An 11,765-nucleotide genomic window follows, 5' to 3' on the forward strand; every position below is an offset into this window, starting at 1 on the left:
TATGCGGTTTTCTGTAAGAATTTTGATGATTTTGTGCAGAATTCTGCTGTTTTCTTGCAATTCAGCCGCTGAATCTTGGTAAAAAGTCATGATTTTGTAGATTTCGTTCTCTCCTTTGCGAATTCAAGCCAGAAAACAACAAAAATCGGCGAGAAATCGTCGTTTTGCATCGAAATATGCGGTTTTCTGTAAGAATTTTGATGATTTCGTGCAGAATTCTGCTGTTTTCTTGCAATTCAGCCGTTGAATCTAGGTAAAAAGTCATGATTTTGTAGATTTCGTGCTCTTCTTGGCAAATTCAAGATAGAAAACAACGAAAATCGGCGAGAAATCGTTGTTTTGCATCGAAATATGCGGTTTTCTGTAAGAATTTTGATGATTTCGTGCAAAATTCTGCTGTTTTCTTGCAATTCAGCCGTTGAATCTATGTAAAAAGTCATGATTTTGTAGATTTCGTGCTCTTCTTGGCAAATTCAAGATAGAAAACAACGAAAATCGGCGAGAAATCGTTGTTTTGCATCGAAATATGCAGTTTTCACTAAGAATTTTGATGATTTCGTGCAGAATTCTGCTGTTTTCTTGCAATTCAGCCGTTGAATCTTGGTAAAAAGTCATGATTTTGTAGATTTCGTGCTCTTCTTTGCGAATTCAAGCCAGAAAACAACGAAAATCGGCGAGAAATCGTCGTTTTGCATCGAAATATGCGGTTTTCTGTAAGAATTTTGATGATTTCGTGCAGAATTCTGCTGTTTTCTTGCAATTCAGCCGTAGAATCTTGGTAAAAAGTGACGATTTTGTAGATTTCGTGCTCATCTTTGCGAATTCAAGCCAGAAAACAACGAAAATCGGCGAGAAATCGTTGTTTTGCATCGAAATATGCGGTTTTCTGTAAGAATTTTGATGATTTCGTGCAGAATTCTGCTGTTTTCTTGCAATTCAGCCGTTGAATCTTGGTAAAAAGTCATGATTTTGTAGATTTCGTGCTCTTCTTGGCAAATTCAAGATAGAAAACAACGAAAATCGGCGAGAAATCGTCGTTTTGCATCGAAAAATGCGGTTTTCTGTAAGAATTTTGATGATTTCGTGCAGAATTCTGCTGTTTTCTTGCAATTCAGCCGTTGAATCTTGGTAAAGAGTAATGATTTTGTAGATTTCGTGCTCTTCTTTGCGAATTCAAGCCAGAAAACAACGAAAATCGGCGAGAAATCGTCGTTTTGCATCGAAATATGCGGTTTTCTCTAAGAATTTTGACGATTTCGTGCAGAATTCTGCTGTTTTCTTGCAATTCAGCCGTTGAATCTTGGTAAAAAGTCATGATTTTGTAGATTTTGTGCTCTTCTTTGCTAATTCAAGATAGAAAACAACGAAAATCAGCGAGAAATCGTCGTTTTGCATCGAAATATGCGGTTTTCTCTAAGAATTTTGATGATTTCGTGCAGAATTCTGCTGTTTTCTTGCAATTCGGCCGTTGAATCTTGGTAAAAAGTCATGATTTTGTAGATTTCGTGCTCTTCTTTGCAAATTCATGAAAGAAAACAACGAAAATCGGCGAGAAATCGTCGTTTTGCATCGAAATATGCGGTTTTCTGTAAGAATTTTGATGATTTCGTGCAGAATTCTGCTGTTTTCTTGCAATTCAGCCGTTGAATCTATGTAAAAAGTCATGATTTTGTAGATTTCGTGCTCTTCTTGGCAAATTCAAGATAGAAAACAACGAAAATCGGCGAGAAATCGTTGTTTTGCATCGAAATATGCAGTTTTCACTAAGAATTTTGATGATTTCGTGCAGAATTCTGCTGTTTTCTTGCAATTCAGCCGTTGAATCTTGGTAAAAAGTCATGATTTTGTAGATTTCGTGCTCTTCTTTGCGAATTCAAGCCAGAAAACAACGAAAATCGGCGAGAAATCGTCGTTTTGCATCGAAATATGCGGTTTTCTGTAAGAATTTTGATGATTTCGTGCAGAATTCTGCTGTTTTCTTGCAATTCAGCCGTAGAATCTTGGTAAAAAGTGACGATTTTGTAGATTTCGTGCTCTTCTTTGCGAATTCAAGCCAGAAAACAACGAAAATCGGCGAGAAATCGTTGTTTTGCATCGAAATATGCGGTTTTCTGTAAGAATTTTGATGATTTCGTGCAGAATTCTGCTGTTTTCTTGCAATTCAGCCGTTGAATCTTGGTAAAAAGTCATGATTTTGTAGATTTCGTGCTCTTCTTGGCAAATTCAAGATAGAAAACAACGAAAATCGGCGAGAAATCGTCGTTTTGCATCGAAAAATGCGGTTTTCTGTAAGAATTTTGATGATTTCGTGCAGAATTCTGCTGTTTTCTTGCAATTCAGCCGTTGAATCTTGGTAAAGAGTAATGATTTTGTAGATTTCGTGCTCTTCTTTGCGAATTCAAGCCAGAAAACAACGAAAATCGGCGAGAAATCGTCGTTTTGCATCGAAATATGCGGTTTTCTCTAAGAATTTTGACGATTTCGTGCAGAATTCTGCTGTTTTCTTGCAATTCAGCCGTTGAATCTTGGTAAAAAGTCATGATTTTGTAGATTTTGTGCTCTTCTTTGCTAATTCAAGATAGAAAACAACGAAAATCAGCGAGAAATCGTCGTTTTGCATCGAAATATGCGGTTTTCTCTAAGAATTTTGATGATTTCGTGCAGAATTCTGCTGTTTTCTTGCAATTCAGCCGTTGAATCTTGGTAAAAAGTCATGATTTTGTAGATTTCGTGCTCTTCTTTGCAAATTCATGAAAGAAAACAACGAAAATCGGCGAGAAATCGTCGTTTTGCATCGAAATATGCGGTTTTCTGTAAGAATTTTGATGATTTCGTGCAGAATTCTGCTGTTTTCTTGCAATTCAGCCGTTGAATCTTGGTAAAAAGTCATGATTTTGTAGATTTCGTGCTCTTCTTTGCGAATTCAAGCCAGAAAACAACGAAAATCGGCGAGAAATCGTCGTTTTGCATCGAAATATGCGGTTTTCTGTAAGAATTTTGATGATTTCGTGCAGAATTCTGCTGTTTTCTTGCAATTCAGCCGTTGAATCTAGGTAAAAAGTCATGATTTTGTAGATTTCGTGCTCTTCTTGGCGAATTCAAGATAGAAAACAACGAAAATCGGCGAGAAATCGTTGTTTTGCATCGAAATATGCGGTTTTCTGTAAGAATTTTGATGATTTCGTGCAGAATTCTGCTGTTTTCTTGCAATTCAGCCGTTGAATCTAGGTAAAAAGTCATGATTTTGTAGATTTCGTGCTCTTCTTGGCGAATTCAAGATAGAAAATAACGAAAATCGGCGAGAAATCGTTGTTTTGCATCGAAATATGCAGTTTTCTCTAAGAATTTTGATGATTTCGTGCAGAATTCTGCTGTTTTCATGCAATTCAGCCGTTGAATCTTGGTAAAAAGTCATGATTTTGTAGATTTTGTGCTCTTCTTTGCGAATTCAAGCCAGAAAACAACGAAAATCGGCGAGAAATCGTCGTTTTGCATCGAAATATGCGGTTTTCTCTAAGAATTTTGATGATTTAGTGCAGAATTCTGCTGTTTTCTTGCAATTCAGCCGTTGAATCTTGGTAAAAAGTGATGATTTTGTAGATTTCGTGCTCTTCTTTGCGAATTCAAGCCAGAAAACAACGAAAATCGGCGAGAAATCGTCGTTTTGCATCGAAATATGCGGTTTTCTCTAAGAATTTTGATGATTTCGTGCAGAATTCTGCTGTTTTCTTGCAATTCAGCCGTTTAATCTTGGTAAAAAGTCATGATTTTGTAGATTTCGTGCTCTTCTTTGCAAATTCATGCCAGAAAACAACGAAGATCGGCGAGAAATCGTCGTTTTGCATCGAAATATGCGGTTTTCTGTAAGAATTTTGATGATTTCGTGCAGAATTCTGCTGTTTTCTTGCAATTCAGCCGTAGAATCTTGGTAAAAAGTGATGATTTTGTAGATTTCGTGCTCTTCTTTGCGAATTCAAGCCAGAAAACAACGAAGATCGGCGAGAAATCGTCGTTTTGCATCGAAATATGCGGTTTTCTGTAAGAATTTTGATGATTTCGTGCAGAATTCTGCTGTTTTCTTGCAATTCAGCCGTTGAATCTATGTAAAAAGTCATGATTTTGTAGATTTCGTGCTCTTCTTTGCGAATTCAAGCCAGAAAACAACGAAAATCGGCGAGAAATCGTCGTTTTGCATCGAAATATGCGGTTTTCTGTAAGAATTTTGATGATTTCGTGCAGAATTCTGCTGTTTTCTTGCAATTCAGCCGTTGAATCTATGTAAAAAGTCATGATTTTGTAGATTTCGTGCTCTTCTTTGCGAATTCAAGCCAGAAAACAACGAAAATCGGCGAGAAATCGTCGTTTTGCATCGAAATATGCGGTTTTCTGTAAGAATTTTGATGATTTCGTGCAGAATTCTGCTGTTTTCTTGCAATTCAGCCGTAGAATCTTGGTAAAAAGTCATGATTTTGTAGATTTCGTGCTCTTCTTTGCGAATTCAAGCCAAAAAACAACGAAAATCGGCGAGAAATCGTCGTTTTGCATCGAAATTTGCGGTTTTCTGTAAGAATTTTGATGATTTCGTGCAGAATTCTGCTGTTTTCTTGCAATTCAGCCGTTGAATCTAGGTAAAATGTCATGATTTTGTAGATTTCGTGCTCTTCTTGGCGAATTCAAGATAGAAAACAACGAAAATCGGCGAGAAATCGTTGTTTTGCATCGAAAAATGCGGTTTTCCGTAAGAATTTTGATGATTTCGTGCAGAATTCTGCTGTTTTCTTGCAATTCAGCCGTTGAATCTATGTAAAAAGTCATGATTTTGTAGATTTCGTGCTCTTCTTTGCGAATTCAAGCCAGAAAACAACGAAAATCGGCGAGAAATCGTCGTTTTGCATCGAAATATGCGGTTTTCTGTAAGAATTTTGATGATTTCGTGCAGAATTCTGCTGTTTTCTTGCAATTCAGCCGTAGAATCTTGGTAAAAAGTGATGATTTTGTAGATTTCGTGCTCTTCTTTGCGAATTCAAGCCAAAAAACAACGAAAATCGGCGAGAAATCGTCGTTTTGCATCGAAATATGCGGTTTTCTGTAAGAATTTTGATGATTTCGTGCAGAATTCTGCTGTTTTCTTGCAATTCAGCCGTTGAATCTAGGTAAAATGTCATGATTTTGTAGATTTCGTGCTCTTCTTGGCGAATTCAAGATAGAAAACAACGAAAATCGGCGAGAAATCGTTGTTTTGCATCGAAATATGCGGTTTTCTGTAAGAATTTTGATGATTTCGTGCAGAATTCTGCTGTTTTCTTGCAATTCAGCCGTTGAATCTATGTAAAAAGTCATGATTTTGTAGATTTCGTGCTCTTCTTTGCGAATTCAAGCCAGAAAACAACGAAAATCGGCGAGAAATCGTCGTTTTGCATCGAAATATGCGGTTTTCTGTAAGAGTTTTGATGATTTCGTGCAGAATTCTGCTGTTTTCTTGCAATTCAGCCGTAGAATCTTGGTAAAAAGTGATGATTTTGTAGATTTCGTGCTCTTCTTTGCGAATTCAAGCCAGAAAACAACGAAAATCGACGAGAAATCGTTGATTTGCATCGAAATATGCGGTTTTCTGTAAGAATTTTGATGATTTCGTGCAGAATTCTGCTGTTTTCTTGCAATTCAGCCGTTGAATCTTGGTAAAAAGTCATGATTTTGTAGATTTCGTGCTCTTCTTTGCGAATTCAAGCCAGAATACAACGAAAATCGGCGAGAAATCGTCGATTTGCATCGAAATATGCGGTTTTCTGTAAGAATTTTGATGATTTCGTGCAGAATTCTGCTGTTTTCTTGCAATTCAGCCGTTGAATCTTGGTAAAAAGTGATGATTTTGTAGATTTCGTGCTCTTCTTTGCGAATTCAAGCCAGAAAACAACGAAAATCGGCGAGAAATCGTCGTTTTGCATCGAAATATGCGGTTTTCTCTAAGAATTTTGTCGATTTCGTGCAGAATTCTGCTGTTTTCTTGCAATTCAGCCGTTGAATCTATGTAAAAAGTCATGATTTTGTAGATTTCGTGCTCTTCTTGGCAAATTCAAGATAGAAAACAACGAAAATCGGCGAGAAATCGTTGTTTTGCATCGAAATATGCAGTTTTCTCTAAGAATTTTGATGATTTCGTGCAGAATTCTGCTGTTTTCTTGCAATGCAGCCGTTGAATCTTGGTAAAAGTCATGATTTTGTAGATTTCGTGCTCTTCTTGGCAAAGTCAAGATAGAAAATAACGAAAATCGGCGAGAAATCGTCGTTTTGCATCGAAAAATGCGGTTTTCTGTAAGAATTTTGATGATTTCGTGCAGAATTCTGCTGTTTTCTTGCAATTCAGCCGTTGAATCTTGGTAAAAAGTCATGATTTTGTAGATTTCGTGCTCTTCTTTGCGAATTCAAGCCAGAAAACAACGAAAATCGGCGAGAAATCGTCGTTTTGCATCGAAAAATGCGGTTTTCTGTAAGAATTTTGATGATTTCGTGCAGAATTCTGCTGTTTTCTTGCAATTCAGCCGTTGAATCTAGGTAAAAAGTCATGATTTTGTAGATTTCGTGCTCTTCTTGGCGAATTCAAGATAGAAAACAACGAAAATCGGCGAGAAATCGTTGTTTTGCATCGAAATATGCGGTTTTCTGTAAGAATTTTGATGATTTCGTGCAGAATTCTGCTGTTTTCTTGCAATTCAGCCGTTGAATCTATGTAAAAAGTCATGATTTTGTAGATTTCGTGCTCTTCTTGGCAAATTCAAGATAGAAAACAACGAAAATCGGCGAGAAATCGTTGTTTTGCATCGAAATATGCAGTTTTCTGTAAGAATTTTGATGATTTCGTGCAGAATTCTGCTGTTTTCTTGCAATTCAGCCGTTGAATCTTGGTAAAAAGTCATGATTTTGTAGATTTCGTGCTCTTCTTTGCGAATTCAAGCCAGAAAACAACGAAAATCGGCGAGAAATCGTCGTTTTGCATCGAAAAATGCGGTTTTCTGTAAGAATTTTGATGATTTCGTGCAGAATTCTGCTGTTTTCTTGCAATTCAGCCGTTGAATCTTGGTAAAAAATCATGATTTTGTAGATTTCGTGCTCTTCTTTGCGAATTCAAGCCAGAAAACAACGAAAATCGGCGAGAAATCGTCGTTTTGCATCGAAAAATGCGGTTTTCTGTTAGAATTTTGATGATTTGGTGCAGAATTCGGCTGTTTTCTTGCAATTCAGCCGTTGAATCTTGGTAAAAAGTAATGATTTTGTAGATTTCGTGCTCTTCTTTGCGAATTCAAGCCAGAAAACAACGAAAATCGGCGAGAAATCGTCGTTTTGCATCGAAATATGCGGTTTTCTGTAAGAATTTTGATGATTTCGTGCAGAATTCTGCTGTTTTCTTGCAATTCAGCCGTTGAATCTTGGTAAAAAGTCATGATTTTGTAGATTTCGTGCTCTTCTTTGCGAATTCAAGCCAGAAAACAACGAAAATCGGCGAGAAATCGTCGTTTTGCATCGAAAAATGCGGTTTTCTGTAAGAATTTTGATGATTTCGTGCAGAATTCTGCTGTTTTCTTGCAATTCAGCCGTTGAATCTTGGTAAAAAATCATGATTTTGTAGATTTCGTGCTCTTCTTTGCGAATTCAAGCCAGAAAACAACGAAAATCGGCGAGAAATCGTCGTTTTGCATCGAAAAATGCGGTTTTCTGTTAGAATTTTGATGATTTGGTGCAGAATTCGGCTGTTTTCTTGCAATTCAGCCGTTGAATCTTGGTAAAAAGTCATAATTTTGTAGATTTCGTGCTCTTCTTTGCGATTTCAAGCCAGAAAACAACGAAAATCGGCGAGAAATCGTCGTTTTGCATCGAAATATGCGGTTTTCTGTAAGAATTTTGATGATTTCGTGCAGAATTCTGCTGTTTTCTTGCAATTCAGCCGTTGAATCTTGGTAAAAAGTCATGATTTTGTAGATTTCGTGCTCTTCTTTGCGAATTCAAGCCAGAAAACAACGAAAATCGGCGAGAAATCGTCGTTTTGCATCGAAAAATGCGGTTTTCTGTAAGAATTTTGATGATTTCGTGCAGAATTCTGCTGTTTTCTTGCAATTCAGCCGTTGAATCTTGGTAAAAAATCATGATTTTGTAGATTTCGTGCTCTTCTTTGCGAATTCAAGCCAGAAAACAACGAAAATCGGCGAGAAATCGTCGTTTTGCATCGAAAAATGCGGTTTTCTGTTAGAATTTTGATGATTTGGTGCAGAATTCTGCTGTTTTCTTGCAATTCAGCCGTTGAATCTTGGTAAAAAGTCATGATTTTGTAGATTTTGTGCTCTATTTTGCGAATTCAAGATAGAAAACAACGAAAATCAGCGAGAAATCGTCGTTTTGCATCGAAATATGTGGTTTTCTCTAAGAATTTTGATGATTTCGTGCAGAATTCTGCTGTTTTCTTGCAATTCAGCCGTTGAATCTAGGTAAAAAGTCATGATTTTGTAGATTTCGTGCTCTTCTTGGCGAATTCAAGATAGAAAACAACGAAAATCGGCGAGAAATCGTTGTTTTGCATCGAAATATGCGGTTTTCTGTAAGAATTTTGATGATTTCGTGCAGAATTCTGCTGTTTTCTTGCAATTCAGCTGTTGAATCTAGGTAAAAAGTCATGATTTTGTAGATTTTGTGCTCTTCTTGGCGAATTCAAGATAGAAAATAACGAAAATCGGCGAAAAATCGTTGTTTTGCATCGAAATATGCAGTTTTCTCTAAGAATTTTGATGATTTCGTGCAGAATTCTGCTGTTTTCATGCAATTCAGCCGTTGAATCTTGGTAAAATGTCATGATTTTGTAGATTTCGTGCTCTTCTTTGCGAATTCAAGCCAGAAAACAACGAAAATCGGCGAGAAATCGTCGTTTTGCATCGAAATATGCGGTTTTCTCTAAGAATTTTGATGATTTCGTGCAGAATTCTGCTGTTTTCTTGCAATTCAGCCGTTGAATCTTGGTAAAAAGTGATGATTTTGTAGATTTCGTGCTCTTCTTTGCGAATTCAAGCCAGAAAACAACGAAAATCGGCGAGAAATCGTCGTTTTGCATCGAAATATGCGGTTTTCTCTAAGAATTTTGACGATTTCGTGCAGAATTCTGCTGTTTTCTTGCAATTCAGCCGTTGAATCTTGGTAAAAAGTCATGATTTTGTAGATTTCGTGCTCTTCTTTGCGAATTCAAGATAGAAAACAACGAAAATCAGCGATAAATCGTCGTTTTGCATCGAAATATGCGGTTTTCTCTAAGAATTTTGATGATTTCGTGCAGAATTCTGCTGTTTTCTTGCAATTCAGCCGTTGAATCTTGGTAAAAAGTCATGATTTTGTAGATTTCGTGCTCTTCTTTGCAAATTCATGCCAGAAAACAACGAAGATCGGCGAGAAATCGTCGTTTTGCATCGAAATATGCGGTTTTCTCTAAGAATTTTGACGATTTCGAGCAGAATTCTGCTGTTCTCTTGCAATTCAGCCGTTGAATCTTGGTAAAAAGTCATGATTTTGTAGATTTTGTGCTCTTCTTTGCGAATTCAAGATAGAAAACAACGAAAATCAGCGAGAAATCGTCGTTTTGCATCGAAATATGCGGTTTTCTCTAAGAATTTTGATGATTTCGTGCAGAATTCTGCTGTTTTCTTGCAATTCAGCCGTTGAATCTTGGTAAAAAGTCATGATTTTGTAGATTTCGTGCTCACCTTTGCAAATTCATGAAAGAAAACAACGAAAATCGGCGAGAAATCGTCGTTTTGCATCGAAATATGCGGTTCTCTGTAAGAATTTTGATGATTTCGTGCAGAATTCTGCTGTTTTCTTGCAATTCAGCCGTTGAATCTTGGTAAAAAGTCATGATTTTGTAGATTTCGTGCTCTTCTTTGCGAATTCAAGCCAGAAAACAACGAAAATCGGCGAGAAATCGTCGTTTTGCATCGAAATATGCGGTTTTCTGTAAGAATTTTGATGATTTCGTGGAGAATTCTGCTGTTTTCTTGCAATTCAGCCGTTGAATCTAGGTAAAAAGTCATGATTTTGTAGATTTCGTGCTCTTCTTGGCGAATTCAAGATAGAAAACAACGAAAATCGGCGAGAAATCGTTGTTTTGCATCGAAATATGCGGTTTTCTGTAAGAATTTTGATGATTTCGTGCAGAATTCTGCTGTTTTCTTGCAATTCAGCCGTTGAATCTAGGTAAAAAGTCATGATTTTGTAGATTTCGTGCTCTTCTTGGCGAATTCAAGATAGAAAATAACGAAAATCGGCGAGAAATCGTTGTTTTGCATCGAAATATGCAGTTTTCTCTAAGAATTTTGATGATTTCGTGCAGAATTCTGCTGTTTTCATGCAATTCAGCCGTTGAATCTTGGTAAAAAGTCATGATTTTGTAGATTTCGTGCTCTTCTTTTCGAATTCAAGCCAGAAAACAACGAAAATCGGCGAGAAATCGTCGTTTTGCATCGAAATATGCGGTTTTCTCTAAGAATTTTGATGATTTCGTGCAGAATTCTGCTGTTTTCTTGCAATTCAGCCGTTGAATCTTGGTAAAAAGTGATGATTTTGTAGATTTTGTGCTCTTCTTTGCGAATTCAAGCCAGAAAGCAACGAAAATCGGCGAGAAATCGTCGTTTTGCATCGAAATATGCGGTTTTCTCTAAGAATTTTGACGATTTCGTGCAGAATTCTGCTGTTTTCTTGCAATTCAGCCGTTGAATCTTGGTAAAAAGTCATGATTTTGTAGATTTCGTGCTCTTCTTTGCGAATTCAAGATAGAAAACAACGAAAATCAGCGATAAATCGTCGTTTTGCATCGAAATATGCGGTTTTCTCTAAGAATTTTGATGATTTCGTGCAGAATTCTGCTGTTTTCTTGCAATTCAGCCGTTGAATCTTGGTAAAAAGTCATGATTTTGTAGATTTCGTGCTCTTCTTTGCAAATTCATGCCAGAAAACGACGAAGATCGGCGAGAAATCGTCGTTTTGCATCGAAATATGCGGTTTTCTGTAAGAATTTTGATGATTTCGTGCAGAATTCTGCTGTTTTCTTGCAATTCTGCCGTTGAATCTTGGTAAAAAGTGATGATTTTGTAGATTTCGTGCTCTTCTTGGCGAATTCAAGATAGAAAACAACGAAAATCGGCGAGAAATCGTTGTTTTGCATCGAAAAATGCGGTTTTCTGTAAGAATTTTGATGATTTCGTGCAGAATTCTGCGGTTTTCTTGCAATTCAGCTGTTGAATCTTGGTAAAAAGTCATGATTTTGTAGATTTCGTGCTCTTCTTTGCGAATTCAAGCCAGAAAACAACGAAAATCGGAGAGAAATCGTTGTTTTGCATCGAAATATGCGGTTTTCTGTAAGAATTTTGATGATTTCGTGCAGAATTCTGCTGTTTTCTTGCAATTCAGCCGTTGAATCTTGGTAAAAAGTGATGATTTTGTAGATTTCGTGCTCTTCTTTGCGAATTCAAGCCAGAAAACAACGAAAATCGGCGAGAAATCGTCGTTTTGCATCGAAATATGCGGTTTTCTGTAAGAATTTTGATGATTTTGTGCAGAATTCTGCTGTTTTCTTGCAATTCAGCCGTTGAATCTTGGTAAAAAGTGATGATTTTGTAGATTTCGTGCTCTTCTTTGCGAATTCAAGCCAGAAAGCAACGAAAATCGGCGAGAAATCGTCGTTTTGCATCGAAATATGCGGTTTTCTCTAAGAATTTTGACGATTTCGTGCAGAA

The sequence above is a fragment of the Gnatocerus cornutus genome, unplaced genomic scaffold, assembly GCF_029298725.1.
Source record: "Gnatocerus cornutus isolate USDA-ARS CGAHR unplaced genomic scaffold, icGnaCorn1.1 ctg00000028.1, whole genome shotgun sequence".
Lineage (NCBI taxonomy): Eukaryota > Metazoa > Arthropoda > Insecta > Coleoptera > Tenebrionidae > Gnatocerus > Gnatocerus cornutus.